Source organism: Peromyscus californicus, unplaced genomic scaffold (assembly GCF_007827085.1).
Source record: "Peromyscus californicus insignis strain IS unplaced genomic scaffold, ASM782708v3 Scaffold_5__1_contigs__length_169319896, whole genome shotgun sequence".
Lineage (NCBI taxonomy): Eukaryota > Metazoa > Chordata > Mammalia > Rodentia > Cricetidae > Peromyscus > Peromyscus californicus.
Genome location: NW_026294573.1, coordinates 9179232 through 9197141, shown reverse-complemented (window position 1 = coordinate 9197141; position 17910 = coordinate 9179232). Strand labels below are relative to the sequence as shown.

The following is a 17910-nucleotide window of genomic DNA, read 5'->3' as shown; positions in this document are numbered from 1 at the left end:
TTTGCGTAGGATGTGGGGCAAAGAAGGAAAGTGGAGAGGAAAGGCAACCGCGAACCAGTCACTCAGGTGTCTCTTGGAAGGTCTTCCAGGCCAGGGTCCAGTTTCTTGGATGCATGAAACTTACAGGCAGGGAAGAGCTGCGTCATCGAGGTGCTCTGGGTCACTCCTGTTCTCTCTTGAGCAGGGGCACAGGTGAAGCTTGGATGTGACACTCTGTGTATCACTGCTAGGGACATCTCCCATGGGCTCAGGGCTGCCGGCCATGAACATACGGGACCCTTTGGTGAGGACAAGAAGGGTACCAGAGGCGGGAAGGGTGTGGAGTGCGTGGCAGTGTGGCACAGCAGCTCCACTGTACCTTAGGGCTATGTTCACCGTCTAGTGTTCTGTAATTAAGCGCAGTGTCTCCCACTAGGGTCAGCAGATCGTTTCCGGAGCCTCCTCCAAAGGCCACAGTGGCCACAGCATTCTCATGACTTCTTCTCTTTGATCTAAATGGTCTTCATCAGAACAGCCACCCACCAACCCTTGCAGTGACCAGGCTACAGTTTGGCCCCAAAGTCCTGGGCAGAGTGGGGCTAGGTTATTGTGGAAGGCACAGCAATCCATCTCTGTTTCTCTGGGCAGTCCTTTTGGGAGTCAAATTCCTTCTGGAGCCCTGCCTACCCTGGCTCCTCCATGGTTCCTAGCCTTTCCTTCCTGGGTGAAGTTAAGCCATTGTAGACCTCTGAGGACCACAAAGTGTTCTGATCTCTCTTGAGAGGGAATGGGGCGCAGGAAGAAGTAGGTCTCATGCTATAGGGGACCTGTGGACAAGGTACCAGCCTATGTCACAACTACCTGAGTACGTCTTCACTTTGAGGCTATGGTGGACACTGACTCCTCACCTTCTGGGAATCATCTCACTTGCCCAGCACCAGCTGTGAGGTCTGCCATGCAGGAGTTCAATAAATCCTCCCCTCAGTGACCCTAAAGCAGAAGCAGTACCAATCCTGTGTCATCTACCAGAAAAGTGACCCTTGGAGGTGAGCCACTTGCCCTAAGCCTCACTATGGATCAAGTGACAGTGAGTTCTGTGTCTTCTCCACTGCCAGAACCAGCTGGACATCTAAGAGTCAGTCTTGCTCTGCCCATCTCAGTTAAGAGCCTAAGCCAGGTGGTGGTGGCGCACACCTTTGATCCCAGCACTCAGGAGGCAGAGGCGGGTGGATCTCTGTGAGTTCGAGGCTAGCCTGGTCTACATAGCCAGTTCCAGAATAGCCAGGGCTACACAAAAACAAACAAACAAAACCTGACGAAGAAGAAGAAGAAGAAGAAGAAGAAGAAGAAGAAGAAGAAGAAGAAGAAGAAGAAGAAGAAGAAGAAAAAGAAGAAGAAAAAGAAGAAGAAGAAGAAGAAGAAGAAGAAGAAGAAGAAGAAGAAGAAGAAGAAGAAGAAGAAGCAGCAGCTTAAACATGGGCCCACTCCAGCCATCTGCCCACCCTGAGCCTCAGCTCACCATCCATATAATGGGAGAGAAAAATCCCAGCCATCCATAGAACCATCTGGCTCCATCTGTTCACCACTGCAGAACAGATGGGGGAGAAGATAATGTAGGGGCAGGTCTCCCTAGGTCAGGGCAGTGATGCAAACTGCCTCCCTGGGCCTCACTGCTCACGGTGGAGAACATGAAGGCTGTGAGCCAGGAGGTCCAACAGTGGAGGAGGGGAGAAGGGAGGAGGAGAGAAGGGAGGAGGGGAAGAATGGAGGAGGAGGAGAAAAGGGAGGAGGGGGAGAAGGGAGGAAGAGAAAAGTCTACAGATAGGAGGCTGAGGAAGAGAAATTGAAAACCAGTGAAGGTACTTCATGAAAATCAGAAAAATACTTAGATTGTGCTTTTTACGGCTAATAAGAATAGAAATCCCAATCTAGGAAACTATTTGAAGAATCAGGGGAGCGGGAAAGAGCAACGGCAAAGCATTAAACCCACTAGAGTTGTCCAGGACTGGGTCCGAAGGGACAGGTAACAGACACCAAATGCCTGGGACCCCACACACTGGTTGTGGGCCAGCACTCAGGCCTGAGATCTAGGGGGAAGCCAGACTGTGTACAGCTCTCTCCAGTACAAATGAAAATGTGGGAGAGGAGAGCAGGCTGGCATGACAGGACCCGTCGAGCAGAGCTCAAGCTGGGAAAAAAAAGAGATGGAGATATTTACGGGAAATACATCTGTTGGTGCCAAACCTTTGGTTTTATTGTCAGGAGAAAAAAAAAAAAGACACAAAACCCAACCACCGAAACTCACCCTTAGCTGAGAATCCATACAGAGGGAAACGATTTCCCCATCAAACCAGTTTTATTGGATATAAATATCTAATTATTCGTACCAGGACCTGGAATACCAGACATTTTGCAGTTTTTATAACAGGTGTAGGAGTCTTTACAAACGACATATATATATATGTCTTTTATAGCTATGTATTAACAAACTTGATTTAAATTTCATCTGAATTATATTATGCTTACTGGGCAGTTTTTTTGTTTGTTTTTTTCCCCCCAAACCCAGAAAAGCACTAGAATGTTCTGTTACTGTTTGTATGTACCCTCTTTCTTGGGGTGGAGGGTTATTTTCTGAGAAACAGTGTACTAAAACCCGGAAGGTACAGGAATAAGGGTCCCCCTCACTGCCCTACGGTGCCATCTGCACCAGCCCCTCCCTACCAACCCTTTACAACCACATGGCCCACAGCTCCAAGTCAATACTTCATCTAGGACACAAACCCTACGTCCCAAACAGACAAACAAAAGTATTGACTTTTCAAACAGAGAGCCCGAGATTACACTTCACACAACTCCTGTGTCAGCTTTTCACAAAACAAGAACCAAGGATGAGGATAGAGAGCCACAGCTAGGCGAACGGGACAGGAAGGTAGGAGGGGAGAAGGAGACAGAGGAAGTTGACTCGCAGGGAACTTATGTGGCTCAAGCTGTCATCTGGAGACCCATCTTCATCTAGAATTAATACACTAAAGTTCTTTTGTTTCTCTCTAAATGGTTTTAAAGAGACAGTGACTTCTCAACCCTGACACGCGGTTTGAGGCTGTTTCTGGTCTCAGTTCCGTACAGCAGACAGGCAGCCTGCTCTAGTCAGGCCTGAGTCCATGATGTGCCCCAGCCCTGACCCAGGCTCCCACCACCACCTCTTGAGGTACTTTCTCCCAACTTGTAGAAAATGAAGCTGAAACTCTCATCTTTGGGCTTTCCATTGCAAAGGCTCAGAAAAGCTGTGGAGAAATGGATGAACCCTGGCTAGGCAGCAGAGGGGGTGGCTGAGGCATAGAACGGTGTGATCCCAAGGGCATCTAAGCAAGATGCCCTGTCAACAGCCTGGGTGAGGGGCTGAGAGAGCACACAGTTAAGCACCACAGAGGCCAAGGTCCCCAAACAGGAGTCCCTGAAGCTCCTGGAGTGCACTGAGCCCTCAGGGCAGTGGGACAGTAAGAGCCTGGTATAAACCAGAGGATCCCAGGGGACATTGAGAGCAGTCAGGGTCAAGGGAAACTATTCCTTGAAGCTCAGGGGCCAAGTGAGCCTTTTGACTTTGACTGATATTTAGGGAGACTTTGGCCAGGGGCTGGCTGTCCCCACAGACAGTAAGAAAGAAACTGTACGTCCAAATGGCCCACTCAAGCTTATCGATTCAGAGAAAGGGCTCCAGGTTGAGGAGAGCCTCGAGCCTCACCGGAGCCCCTCCAGAGAATGCCCACCATCCTCCACTTGGAGACCCGTGCTCAGGGGGATGGGCTGGGGCCGGGGGAGCTGAGAACAAACAGCAACCACAGGAAGAGAGTTGAGCATTTCAATTATTCATACGCCAGATGGATTCTTTTCCTGCCTTTTTTCTATAAAAATAAGGAGGGAGGGAGCAGGTCTCACAACAGTCTCTGAAATGGGGAGAGAAGGGTAGGGGACACTCAAATAGAAGTCAAGTCCCCTCTATGTCCCTCCTGAGCCCTGGAGACCCCGACATCCCCAACAGCAGGGCAGGAGGGACCCAGTGTTTTCTCTGTCAGGGGCCAGGCGCCCTTTAGGTCCCCACAAGCAGAGAGTAAAAAGCAAGAGGGATTGTTGAGGAAAGGAGGGTGAGTGAGAGAGGAGCTGAGAGCTTAGGGTGGAGGGGGGAGAGGCAGGGAGAAGAGGGTTCTGACCTTCTGTGAAGGATATAAAAAATCCAGCCGCCTCAGGGGACACCCAACTATCTAGCATATTGCTGTTAAAATGTCTGCAAAATTTAATACACTTGGCATACCATCTAATCAGTCCTTGGAAACTCGGGCACTCTCGTTGTCCTCCAGTATTCTAACTGCCTCAGACCTTACATCTGGGGGACTCCCACTCCCACCCTGTCCCCAAAATAAGACAGAGTTGTTCCCACCTCATAAGAACAGCTACTCTGGCTTTTAGAGCAGATTCCACCCCTACTCACGTCCAAGGTTCAGAATTTAAAGGGATTTTTTTTTTTTTTGGAACGAGAGTCAGGCATATTGGAGAGAGTCAAGGTAGGGTCCTGGGCCAGGACTCTGGTACCCAGATTTCTTACACTCTGGGCAGGTATGTAGTGACAAGGGAATATGTTTACACTCTGTTCAGGGAAGCCAACAAGAGCCATCCATCCTGACAGTTCTTATTTAAACAGCTGCCTGGCACACACGAGAGCCATATCCTCCTGGGTGGATGTGTACACCTATCCACTGCCTACCTCCCTGCTCCTAGGACATAACATATCAGATTCAGGAACAGCCCCAGCCCCATGCCCCATGCCCCATCCATCCATCCATCCATCCATCCATCCATCCATCCGTCCACCCACCACTCTGTAAGATCCAGATACTCCACCTCTCCAAAAGTCATCTAAGAAGTTTCTATTCAAAGAACGAGCTACCTTACCTTCAACCTGCAACACAGCACTCAAAGCCTACTATGACCTGGATATTTTTGGCAGGTCACCACTTGCTTTGGCTTAACAGAAAGAAACCTCATATAGCTGCCTGATGGGACTAGGCAACTGACTCCCCAAAGCTGCCCCTCCACCCTAAGAAAACAGAGTTCTTTTCCAATCCTCTTTGCCCATTTCTGATTTCCTCGTCCGACTGACCTAAAGCCTCAGGGCCTGGGTTTGGATCCCAAGGCTCTGCCCCCTCTAAACAAGTGACATCAGAAAAGCCACTAATTATCTCTGGCTTATAGGGCTTGGCTATGAAGTGGGGTGCCTGCACCTGTTCATACAATGGCTAGGCAAATCATGGAGGAACTTGACCACGTGCTCCTGTTAGAACTCAAGGTGCATCGGTGAAGAGGAGAAGTGAGACCGGACTGCACAGAGGCTGGGGCTGGGGGTTCCCTCCCACCCCGCTGAGCTGTGGCAAGACATATGCTTCCAAAGAGCAGAGAAGCCTCAGGCATGCCCACCCCTGCCCCGCTCCCAAGTGAAGAAACTGGGGCAGAGTCAACAGATGACCTACCTGTTGTCACAGAGTTCCCTTGAGGCAGAGCAAGGCTGAGGACATACTGTTCCCACTGTCCAGGCCTCTGCCTTAGCCAAGGGACATGAGATGGGGATGGTGACAAGGAGGCAGGAACTGGACAGGGACAGTGGGGAAGGTGTCAGGAACCTCTGTCATTCACACACACACACACACACACACACACACACACACACACACAAACACACACACACTAACACAAACACACACACTAACACATGCACGAGCACGTGCGCGTGCACACACACCCACACACTAATACATGCACACGCAACAAAATTAAAGTGAGAACTTAGCCAATAAGGAAAATCCTATCCCTGTTCCATCGAAACTTATTTTAGGGCAGAAGGTAATTGCCAAGGCTTCAAATAAAAAGCCAACCACAGGCTGTAAATGCTCCAAGTCTTTAATTAGACCCCAAGGAAAAAAGAAAACAGTCGCAAAAAGAAACTGAAAATAAGAGAAGCTTCCAGAAGGGAAGACACAGGACCCCTCCGGCCTTCCCCATCCCAAAGGCCTTCCACGGTGGCTGCTTTGCCTGTGGCTGACACTGGAAAAGTATGCTCAACAAGCAGGTTGGCAGTGCCCATTGTTAGCGGCAGATATGGAGCTAAACTTGTCTTATGCCCCAAGAGAGTGCCAGTTCTGTCCTAGGATCCCTTCTAGGGCCTGCCTATCTATATCCCAGCCCACCAAGGCTGCCCTCTTGTTGGACACCTTAGGCCTCAGGAGAAAGTGAGATATTTCTATTATCCTTGGGTGTGTGAGAGTGAGAAAAAGATACGGAGTGGCCTTGACTCACTTGAAGGCCTGTGTATTAAAGTCACAGGTCCAGCTCTTTGGCCATGGAGCCATTTATCCATAGTATTGTTTCATTCTCGGGGTCTCTCTCTCTCTCTCTCTCTCTCTCTCTCTCTCTCTCTCTCTCTCTCTCTCTCTCTCTCTCTCTCTCTCGTTATTTGAGACAGGGTTTCTCTGTGTAATTTTGGTGCCTGTTCTGGATCTTTTGAGTCACATATGGCTGGAGGGCTCTAGAGAGCCACAGACAAAATAGGTAACCCCCTGACTTTTCCTGTATAATACTCCCCCATTCCCAAGCAGATATAAATGTTCAACAATCCTTGAGGGGATGACATGGCAGGGAAGCCACCTGTAGGTTATGCCATTTCACTGAAACAAGGCAACTTCACATCAGACCCCTTATTCTTAAATCCCTGCCCAATCCCTGTCCTTGGAAAACACAGGAGGCCTATACTGAAGGTGGGACTGAGGAGAGAGCAGAAGCTGCCCTTGGGAAGGCAATGGGTTGTAGAGGGAGAAGGGGAATGGGTGCTCTCATCTCTCACATAAGTTGATGCAACTCAGGGGTGAACCGACCCCACAGGTGAGGACTGAATGGGCTAGTCTGGTGTCTGCCAAACTGTGACTGAAGCCACAGCCCCATCCCTGATGTTGAGTAGTTGAGGGATGGGGAGGTGGGCCAAGAGGCAGAGGCAGGTAAGGAGAAGGCTCACGGGGGTCCGGGCAGCAACCACCTCTCTTTCGGTATCTTCCGAGTGTGAAGCCCTGCCACAGGTGGTTTAGAGAACACAGCCTTGCAACTAAGCTACAACTATGCGCATTTCACAGAGGAAGAAGGCAACAGAGTCAAGTGAGGTGAAGGGACGGCCACAGCCTGCATTACAACACAGGGTGGCCGGTCCTAAAGCCATGCCGCCCCTCAGCCTTCCTGACCACGAGTGGCTCCTGTTCTGGGTTCTCTGCTGGTGGCTAGAATGCACATGCCTGGCTCAGGTGGAACAGAATGCACTGAGCATCACGACTTTGCTGTGCCACTCACCAAGCCACCAAGCTGTGCTGTGACAGCCAAGACCCACACAGCCATAACTTAATAGGAGAAATGGGTGAGCCAGGCCTCACCCAGGTGGTGGGGTTCCTGTCAACTCCTCTTGTTACTTATCTCCCTGGGGATAGAGGTGGGAAGTGAGACCCTTCTTTGACTGGAAGCCTGTGGCTGTCCCTTCCTTCCTTCCCTGCTCAAGAAGGAGGTGGGAGAGTCAGGCCCCTGGCGGACAGCAGACGTCTGGCTTATTAACATACTGCCCATCTTCCCTGAGTGTTCACTGGATGCAGATGGAGGCAGGGGTCTGAACTCTATCCTGTCCTCTGGGTGGGGACATATGGAAGCTTCACTCCCCTCTGCTCTTTCCTTCTTTCCTCCCTACACCAAAAGACTTCAGAAAACCCACTCCAGCTCATGACAAAACCCTTTTTCTGGTGTCCGGGTGTGAGGTTCTCAGGGGGGCCCTAATTTCTTTTCTTACTTTCCGCTGATTTTGCCCGGAGAATGGAGTGCCAGGGGTGGGGGTGGGAGGTTCTGCCCCTGCTGTTCAGAGACCTTAGAACAACCCTACAGCCATGGTTTGCTAACTCAAACCCCAAACAAATGAGGCCTAGCTGGTCCTCCCTCCAGGAGGGCTCCCATGGATATGAGATGGCACCAGAATTACAGGAGAATGCTGGCCTGCCCTCGAGGCCACCAGGAGCTTTCTTGTAGGCATGTGTCCCTACTCAGGAGTGTCACTCTAAGAGAGCAGCAGGGTCCCAAAGGTAGGGAGCTAAGAAAAGGCAGAGTTAAGCAAAGACTGGACCCTCAGCTAAGAGAAGTCCTGGCATCTCTAAGGTCCAGGAGCCAGGATGGTCCCCTCCATGACAAGTCTTGTCTCTGGGGAGGGTGTACCAAAAGAGGGGCCAGAAGCTGCGTGACATGACCCTCAGCTGGTGACGCCACTTTGCTACCCTGGGCATCATTCCATTTTAGTTTGTCAATTTTATTATTTTACGATGGTCTCCGATATCCCAGGCTGGCCTAGAACTTGCTATGGAGCAGAGGATTGCCTTAAATTTGCCTCTCAAGTGCTGGGACTATAGACATATGCCATACCTGTTTACAGGTTGCTGGGAACTGAACTCAGAACTTCATGCATGCAAAGCAACCACTTTCCCAACTGAGCCAGCCCTGATTGGCAAAGCATGGTTTTGTTTTCCTCGCTGAGTGGGATGCCCCCTGGCATGACTGGAGCTACCTCACATGCCCAGTAACAGGCCTGCTCACAGCACCAGACTATGCTAGTTGGGTTTACACCGCTGGGGCTGCTATTCTTCTCACAGGCATCACGATTCTAAATACTCTGCAGAGGCTTTCTTTCCGACTGGGTTTCCAGAAAATGAGGGGGGACTGGTTCCGTAGCCTAGAAAGCAACCTTTTCTAAATTCTTTATCCCTCCAATCAAAATGAGTGAAGAGGGCAGGGGAGATTTGATTGGAAACTGTGTCTTGGCCATTCCGTGCAAACCCCAGTGACCTAGAGGCGGCCCGCATGGGCTCCAAGACGCATGGACCTGAGCATAACCAGATGGAAGGTGGTCACGTGACTGGACCTTCCTGGCCCCATCTTTTGGAGGATGATCTTTGGGGTGAAGCCTATTTATCTAGGGCAGCAAGGGTTAACACTGGGGCTGGCAGAGGCCAGGCAGCATGGAGCACTCCCTGTTTATTAATAAGCTATTTATCACCAGCTTTGCTTTTAATGCCATTTGGGCTTAATGTCGTTAATGAAATATAAATACCCACGCTAACGATGTCGGTCAGAGGCAGCACGGGCAGCAGACGGCTCAAGAACCAGGGCCAAACCGCTGGGCACGCTGGGGAAGAGGCTGAGAGCTCGGGAAGCGGAAGAGGTTCCCACCAGCTCAGCAACCCCCCATCCCCTTCTGCTCACACCACAAGAGTCTGGAGCTGGTGGTGCTGGGAAAGGCTGGGAGGAGGCTGCCCAGGGGGTTGGGGAGAGGAACCCTTTGAGAGTGAGGATGGTGTTAACTCCTACAGCACAGAGCCCAGCCCAGAGAGCTCCCACCTCGGGCACTGCCCTCCTGGCATCCGGCCCCTTGGCTGCTGGAAGCTGGACTTCCCCCAGCTGGCGGCAGGCCCTTCTTACTACACTGAGCTCCCTGACCACGGGGAACAGAGCCAGGGTGACAGAGGTCACAAGAGGGAGCAGTTAGGATCCCATCGAGTTTTCCAATAAAGATTTTCAATTCTGGCACCCAGAACGACATTCTAGGCAGCCCAGCTCTCTGGATGGCTTGCCCTTCCTGAAGCTGGCATAGGGCTACTCTAGGGCCTTGGGAGTGGGTGTCCAGAGGCCCGAAGATGGGTATTTCTGATCAGTGCTCAGAGGCCTCGGAACATGGGGGGTAGCCCTATAGGGCAGGCTTCTGTCCCTAACAGTCTAGCCTCTCCTCCATACTTAGCCCTGTCTGTCCACCTTTCTATGGGCTCAAAACAGAGCTCATAGCATCCAGTACGGATTATCCCCAGGAACCTCAGGCCTACCCTCAAGAGATGTCTGAAGCCTGCCTCTGAAAAACAGTCTCTCTGGGGGAGAAGTGACTACCGGACACTGTCCCCAGCCCAGGGGTCATAGATGCCCCCAAGGAACCTACTCTCCCACACACCCAAGGAGCGCCTGGACCCAAACACAGGATGAGAGACTTGGGCATTTGGTGACCTTTTGCCTCCCAGCTCCTCTCCCTGGACAAAGGCAGTGGGAGTCACAGTGACTCCAGCCCCAGGCTTGGGAAGTCCTCGGACAACTTCCCAGAGTGCCACTCTTTCTGGTGGAACCCTAGGCTTCCCTGGGTTAAAAGCCCCAAAGCTTCTGGTCCTCTCCAGGCAGGATGTCAGAAGAAAGGATGCCAGGGAAACATGAATGTTTAACACAGCGAGCAATCTTTTAGGATAAGTACATCCCAAATCTCACACAGAACATACTTACGCTAAAAATTATTTGCTGTCTATCTGAACTTCAAATTTCACTAGTGGTTCTGTATCTTAATGGGCTAACTCTAGCAACTCAGTCCAGGCTATTCAGCAAGGACACCTGACAGGTGGCAATGGGTTTTGGTGGATGGCAGGATCACAAGGGCAATGGAGGCTTCCACCCATCTCTGCTCATCTTGGGACAGCGGACTCCCTTCAAGAGACTCTTTACCGAACTGTCCCCATCCCCTTCAATGGTCATTCCTACACTGCCCTGTTCCACTGCTCACCTGTGGTGGGTCCCCTCTGCCTGTACCCCTCAAAGTCACCTCCATGTCCCCAAGGAGCACAGGGCTCCTTTGCCAGGGCTTGGTGGAGCTCAGCTCAGCAGCTAATCCCTTGGGTCTCTCCTGTCAGATTATTAATTAGCTAAAGCGGATCGGTCCTAGAACAACATGCACTCAGGCTTCAGATAAAGCAGGCCAGGAAGCCGGTCGGGGGGCTGCTTAAAGTGACACGACCCTGTTTGTAAACTGCTTCCTGGGAGGCTGGACATAGGAGGGGGCACAGACAGACCCCTTCCCACACACACCTGCATCCGCTCCCAGATGAAAGTGCATGCTGGGTGAGAGGTTCATTACCCAGGGGACCATGACAGGAGGAGTCAGTCAGACAGTTGAGGTTTGCGTCTTAATAAAGAGCCGGTGCCTAATCAGATCATGTCCCTCAGAACTCTTCAAAAAGGGTCTAATTTCACTTGGGAACCAGAGAATGAAACAGAATTCTCACTACAGCCTACAAAATATGTGGACTCTTTATGCACGCTAGGTGCACAGGCCTCCCGACTGTCCTCCAACACGCCGAGTGGAGACAGGCTCTTCCCTCAGCGATCTCACAGTTACTATTCCTTCTGATGGAACGGCTCTTCCCCCAGATATTAATTAGCACGGATGGCTTCCTCACCTCCTTTCTGTCTCCATCTCGGTGACCCTTTGTCCAGAAGCCATACCTAAAATTACACACCAGCCACCTCCCCCACCCCCTTTCTTCCAGTCTCCAAAGTGGCTTTAGTTTTTTCTTTAGTGCGTGTTGGCCGATAACCATTTGCTTTTCTTATCTCATTATCATTTGCTTCTCTCCACCAAATGGAAGTTCCAAGAGGACAGAATTCTTGACCCTTAAGTTCACTTCCTTAAACGAGGGATCCTGAACTATTGTTCAATCAGGATAAATGGATGAATGAAAATAAGAGAAGAATGAGCAGAAGTCAGAGGTCAGGACCGAGCCCTGGTCCACCCTGTTGTCTCTTGGGCACCCATTTCCTCCCTGTGACTTTCTCTGATCCCACCTTTCTTGGCTTCCACTACAACTCTGCTCCTAGGCACATTTCACTCACGCGCACTCCAGTCTTCTGACCGATGTCCTGGAGGACTGACCCCTTCCCAGCTGGAACTGCTCCTCCCTGCCCAGGGAATAGTGCAGGGTGAGCCACTAGTGACGAGAGGCAGCATCCTGACTCACAGCTGCTGCCCGGGCCCAGCTCAGCTGCTCGCAAACTCCCGGGCTTGGGATTGTTTTGACTTGAGTCGGTGAAGCTGAAATATTGAGTCACAACGGCCCGAAACTTCATTACCAGCTCTTAACACAGATTACTAAGGGAAAAAAAGTTGCTTTTAATTGCTTTTCCCGATTAGCATTTCTGGAGGAGAAGGTAATGGTACTCTCCTCCACTCGCCCACCTTGGGTTATCATTTGTTCCCAACCCTAGGCTGCAAGGTTCAGGGTCAGAAGAGACTCCCATTCCTGAGGGAAGCTAAGCTGAAGAGAACACTGGGCGGACACCTCTATAAGCCTGATGGGAGCAAACAGGCTTATAGCTGTGGGCAGCTGTCCGAGGAAGGACCTGGAAGATGGGCTGCAAGTGTCTCACCGGAGCCTCCAGTTGGTACCCCCACCTCCATACTTAAGGACTTTTACCTGTGCCAGGGATATACCTGCATAGATTCCAGAATAAAACAGGACAAGGGGCCAGGCATGATGTACATGTCTGTGATCCTAGTACATGGGAAGCTGAGGCAGGAAGATCCCAAGTTGGAGGCCAGCCTGGGCTGTACAGCAAGGCCCTATCTCAAAAAGACAAAAGGCAGGGCTAGCAAGATAACTCAGCAGGTAAAGGAGCTTAAAGCTGAGCCTGATGACCTGAGTTCGATCCCTGGGACCCACACAGGCGAAGGAGAATTGACTCCTGCAAACTGTCCTCTTTTCTCCACGAACGCGCGCGCGCGCGCACACACACACACACACACACACACACACACACACACACACACACACAAATAATTATAAACAAATGCAAAGTGAGAGGAAGCTGGTGGAACAGAGAACCTGGAGGGTCTAAAGGAAAGGAATGAATTCGCAGCACAGGCCTCAGACTCCTGTCATATGTAACACCTAGGGCGTTGCTTCAGACCAGAGTCATTCACTGTGGACACTCAGGACCACGGTGAGGCAGAGTGTCAGTTTCCTGTGGGTCAGTCTACCCTTCAAAGCACCATGTCACAATAAGAGAACTACCCTCTGGGGTATTTCTAAACAGGGCAGGCACTGCCAGTCTTCCATCATTTTCCCTTGGGCCAGTGCTAAATGGCATCCAGAGTCTCCACCGGAAGGCAGGAGGCACAGGAGAAACTGAGGAAGAGGGCTGACTGTGAGTACCTGCATCACCAGAGACCATTCTTAACCAGAATGAAAACAGAAAGACCAGTGACTTCCCAAACCATCTCCCGGTCACACACCCACTCACCCTAAGGGGCCCCCCAGAGAACCACAGCACCCAGGGGTTGTGGAGACACAGACTCCCTTACTTCCCTTCACTGGTACCTCCCTCTCCCAGCCCCACCCTTCTGCATCCTGCACTGCAGCTGTGTGCTCTAGAGCTGCCAGCCTCCCATCAGATCAAAGCCCTGGAGGATGCCATTAGAACTGTCCAGTCCAGTTAGGAGTGCGGGTCACGGATCTAGAGCAGACCCACGGAGGCAGAAGGCAGAGAAACCTCCCACTCATGCAGAGACACAGGTCTGTCCACCCAGAAACACCCTCCCCTAAGGCAAGCAGACACACCCAGGATGACTGGCTGACACCCCACTCAGAGTCACACCGAAGCACCAGCTGTGGGCCTGGGATATCCCCACCAGCCCCTGCCAGCACCAGCCTGCCCTTCTGCTCAATCCCTCACTCTCCCTGGAGGTCAGGTCTCCAGAGCTTCCTGGAGGATTGAGCTGCTGTGCCACATATTGCTTCCCACTTGGGACACCCCCCTATGCCCCCTGCAAGATGTCACCAGCCTGCCCTTCCTGTCACTCCCCCTGGAGGTCAAGCCTCCCGAGCTTTCCTGGAGGGCTGAGCTGGCCCATATGGCTGGGGATATGTTGCCAGCGCCAGTTAAGTGCTCCTGGGGCCCGGCAGCCAGTCGTGACAGCTTTCCGCTTGTGCCAGCCAGACCTTTAGCTTGCCACTGGGCTACACAGCAGCATCCAGAGCTGCTCAGAGCCTGACGGGATGTCAGATGGCCTCATCATTACACCGTCACAGCCAGGATAGCTGTCGCCAATCTGCCCCACACAGGTAATGCCAGGATACAGGGGAGGAAAGGCCTGTGTCAGAGGCCCCAGAAACAGGGACAGGGGCTGGGTTCAAGTCTCGCAGCACGCCTACAGCAATTCACACCTTTCTACATGGAAAGGATGTTAGGATCTCTGTCAGGGAGCTGGGCAGAGGCTAAGCTGGCCCAGTGTATACTGCAGTTTTAGCTAACCCATTTTTTAGCTCTTAGAGATGCTCATCTGAGGATCTGTATGACCAGGAAAGGGCAGAAGCTCAGTTCTGGGGGACACAGATCACATTTAAAGCCGCAGGGAGAAAAACCCAGAGGACCTTCAAGCTCTGCACAGAACCCATGGTGGAATGGTCCAAATCGGCTACACTGTGCAGTCTTAGAGGAAAAAGGACAGTGACTGTCACATTCCCAGCAGCCAGTGTGACTCCAAGATGGCACTTCCTTGAATATACAAGAGGTGAACCCACTGAGATCCATGGGACATGGGAGAGAGAGGAGGCACAGGTCCATGGGGGAGCTCAGAAGGGTCCAGGCATCCAGGGGACCTTTCTTGCTCCTCCTGTTCAATACATGGGTAAGCCTCTGAGCACACACAGACAGTACTCCCTGCTTCTCATCCCAGCTGTCATCTTCCTGTTCCCGTGGCTGCAGCCACTGCCCCCCTGACACGTGGCGTCTTCTCTTGCTGCCCCCACCCTGTGATGAACTGTCCCCAGGACACCCTCAGCTGTCTTTTAAAATAAATCAGATCACCTTCTCTCCCCAGGGACACCCCATCACCTGTCCCCTGGCACGCAGAATGCCACACATCCTGGCCCCCTCCCCATCTACCCAGCCACGTGGTCTAGTTAATGAATGTAGTTAGTTACTCCCACCCGAGGACCTTGAAATCACCTGTGGGCTCTTTCTGGAATATTCTCCTGCCTGCTCTTCAGGTAGCCATCCACCTCACATCTTTAATCTCTGCTGTCACCTCCTCAGAGTCTGGCCCTGAGTACCCCATACTACCATGTCCTTGCTCTCTTCTCATTCCATTTAACCCAAGGTCTGCATGTTTGTTTTTCTGTGTGTGTTCATTGTCACTTCTGACAGCAGGGGCTTCCCGCTCACGTTGTCCACGGGGGAGTGACCTGCAGAAGCCACACTCTCTGTGACTATTGAATTCAACCAGATCTTCCGCAGAACCTTCAGCAATGGGCCTGATGAGGTCTGTGGACCACAGCAAGTGCAGACTTCTCCCCTGGTCTACACCCTGGTGAGGCAGCCCTGCCATAGTGGACCGCAGTCCACGGTCATTGAAAAGGGTTAAGTCAGTGAGCAGGGATGCGGCCCTGACATTCCCTCTCTGAGCCTTCAGAGTTCCCAAGCTTCATTATCAAAGCCGGAGACAGCCGATGCCAGGATGCGAGAGTCCCCCTGGACCTGCTGGGCCCATACACCTTGCTGGGTTGCAAATCCCAGCTGGCATGGCCCCTGGGAGTCAACTGTGAGTGGAAACTTCGGAAAGGGAAAAATTAATGGGCATGTTTTGCCCGGAGAAAGAAGAAAACAAAAAGAACAGAGCAGGCACACATTAGCCCCTTACGGGGGCTCTGCAGGCACCTGTTGGGTGGCAGGGCACTAGAAGGCCTTGGGGTGGGGCATTCGAGGTTCTTGCCTTCTTCCCAGCATTCTAATCCTCCCAGGAAGCAGAGTCAGGCCTGGAGAGCCTAGGAAGGCAATGGAGTCCACAGGCAGAGCTGCAGAGATGGCTCAGCAGCTAAAGTCACTTGTTGCTCCTGTAGAGGACAACACGGGTTTGATTCCCAGCACCCATGTGGCAGTTGACAGCCGTCTGTAACTCCAGTCTCAGGGGATCTGACACCCTCTCTGACTTCAGAGGGCACCAGGTACGCACACGGTGCACAGACATACAGGCAGGCACACACCAAAACACATAAAATAAAATAAAAAATTAATCCTTTTTTAAATAAAGTCACCAGAGCTAAAGGAGACTTTGGAGCAATGATCTTGCCACACAGCCTTTCTTGAGCAATAGTCTAAACAGTCCCGACGCTACTCGGGGATGCAGGAGAACAACAGCAACACACCTTGAGTACAGATGGACTGATTCCTGGGGCACGACCACACTAAGCCAGAAAGAAGAGTCTCTGCCACCTTAGCAACCAAATGCTACATTTGCATCTGATTTTCAAGTTCCTGGGTTTCTGCTAGTCCCCAAGGAATGACAGCCTAAAATGAAGGAGTCTTGCAGCTTTGGGGACCTTGTGAACCCCAGTGAACACCAAGGTGCCCAGCCCTCAAGTGCTTCCTAAACTTCGGGTTTACAGTCCAGGGTGACAGAGCCAGACCACAGAGGGGGAGGGGGAGGACTCTGTGTCCTACCCAGAGTGCCCATGGAGAAGGAGAACACAGGTGGGGGAAGCCAGGGATGCGGTACATACAGGATGAGTGGCCCCCAACCTTGCCCTCCCCAGTCAATCTTGATCCCCTCTACCCCAGGCTCCATTTTAAGACTGTGCCTATCAATTGTATGAACACCCAGACTTCTCTGGGCTGGTTCTCTTGAGAATGCTGCTAATGACCAATATGCCCCAAGAAACTGCTGAGTTTGATACCCACAGGCAAATATTTGAGAGTACAGCTAAAGACACATTTTGTGGATAAGTGATTTGTCATAGGCAAGGGGCTATTTTCATGCCCTAATCAAAGATATCCACACTTTGTCCACTAAGGAAGGTCTAGCCTGGGCTGGAGATAGCCCTGACAGGTCATTCCCAGGCCAGCTCCTCCCACAAATAAACTCAGGGCAGAGCAGCCTGTGAGACTGCCTATGCTCATGTCAGCCAGTGTGCACACAAAAACTGCACCTTCTGCCCCCATGGTGCAATTCAGAATGACCCAACACTTTGATCTTGGAGTAGCATCTGATGGGGTAAGGGCAGGTCACCTGAGATATCTGCCCACTGCTGTACCCTTAAGGTCACATCACTGGGATCACTGGAAGGACTCTTCAAGGTCAATTGTACCAACCTCTTTGAAGAAACCAAGACCCAGAGGGGTGCAAGAAATAAGTCGGATGGAAAAGCCGAGGCTGAAATGTGTCCTGCTCCCGTTTCATGGGGCCCTTTTCCGTCTACAGTATATGAGCTACTGGACACAGCCCCATGAGAGAAGTAAGTCTAAGGACCTCAAGTGGCAACCCTCCAACTGGCCAGCCCTCACTTCCCAGAGCATCTTGGGAACCAGGAGAGGTACCTTTGCATCCCAAGAGGCCAAGGTCCGAAGTCCATTCCAATGCACCGCACCGGGGAGCTGCACGGTCCTCCAGCGAAGGAGGAATCAGTGGCTGAGGCAGTCAGAGGGCAGGTGGGATGGAGAGGGTCCACCTTCCCTCTGCAAGGTCTGTGTGCCTGCCAGACAGGAGCAAGGAGAACAGGTTAGGTCTGGGCCAGTGAGAAGGTTTAGCTGATAAGGGCGCTTGCCACCAAATTTGATGACCTGCGTTCAGTCCCTGGGATGCACACGGTAGAAGGATAGCTGATTCCACAAGTTGTCCTCTGACCTCCACACCTGCACCATGGCATAAGTGCACAAGTGTGTGCATATGTGTGTGTGTGTATGTGTGTGTGTGTGTGTGTGTGTGCACATGCGCACTCATACACACCAAACAATAAATATAATTTTAAAACATTTTAAAGATGACTAGGTTACAACTGGAACCCACCAAGGGATTACACACAGAGAACAATGAAAAAGTTCCAGCACCCTGTGTGGTAACCAGCCAGTGAAGCAGAAGATTCTTGGACCTGCCTTGCCAATCAGCAGATGGCATTGCCATGGTGCATGCCATGCCTGACTCTGCGGCCAATGTGCCCTTTGCACAATTATTAGCCAATTGCTATGAGGTGTCATACCTAATAAAAGAATCGAGCAGGGGAAGCAATACTA

General features: G+C 51.6%; 1 protein-coding gene across 2 annotated transcripts in view; it reads right to left on the bottom strand.

Annotated features, from left to right (window-relative positions):
• The window catches only part of Casz1 (castor zinc finger 1), a 146724-nt gene that overhangs the window by 95824 nt on the left and 32990 nt on the right, over window positions 1-17910 (bottom strand). For both annotated transcript variants that reach the window (XM_052717353.1, XM_052717354.1), the window contains exon 2: window positions 17218-17372. The gene's annotated coding sequence lies outside the window, so the exon portion shown is untranslated. The remainder of the gene's footprint in view (window positions 1-17217; window positions 17373-17910) is intronic.